This window comes from Penaeus monodon, chromosome 33 (assembly GCF_015228065.2).
Source record: "Penaeus monodon isolate SGIC_2016 chromosome 33, NSTDA_Pmon_1, whole genome shotgun sequence".
Lineage (NCBI taxonomy): Eukaryota > Metazoa > Arthropoda > Malacostraca > Decapoda > Penaeidae > Penaeus > Penaeus monodon.
This window is the reverse complement of record NC_051418.1, coordinates 14,845,436-14,845,744: the sequence shown is the minus strand read 5'-3', so window position 1 is coordinate 14,845,744 and position 309 is coordinate 14,845,436. Positions and strand designations below refer to the sequence as shown.

Below are 309 nucleotides of genomic sequence, written 5' to 3'. Positions count from 1 at the left end.
GTTAAAGTGGGTGCTGGTCTCAAATTTGCCAACTGAAAGTGTGGGGAGGGGAGAAAGCCTCTCAGGCTTTATATATTTTAGGGTCAAACACCTGTGAAATTTTATAAAGCTAGTGTAGGTCTGTAATTTAACGAACTGGGCAAATTGCTTCCCTTATTTGCTGAATAAAAGAAGATATTAGGAACAAAGAATACTGGGACCTGTGCACCCCCCTCTTGGGTGTGGCCATGACAGTAAAACCAAAGTAATAACTGAAATCTTACCCAGTTTCACAATGTGGCATTTGGTTTGTTTTTCTTTTTTAACTTC

General features: G+C 39.5%; 1 protein-coding gene and 1 pseudogene across 1 annotated transcript in view; both read right to left on the bottom strand.

The window, feature by feature from the left end:
• LOC119594062 (zinc finger matrin-type protein 5-like) overlaps positions 1-309 on the bottom strand; it is a 20,113-nt gene that overhangs the window by 9,481 nt on the left and 10,323 nt on the right. The gene's annotated exons all lie outside the window — the stretch shown is intronic.
• Positions 1-309, bottom strand: part of LOC119594263 — a 4,543-nt pseudogene that overhangs the window by 1,315 nt on the left and 2,919 nt on the right.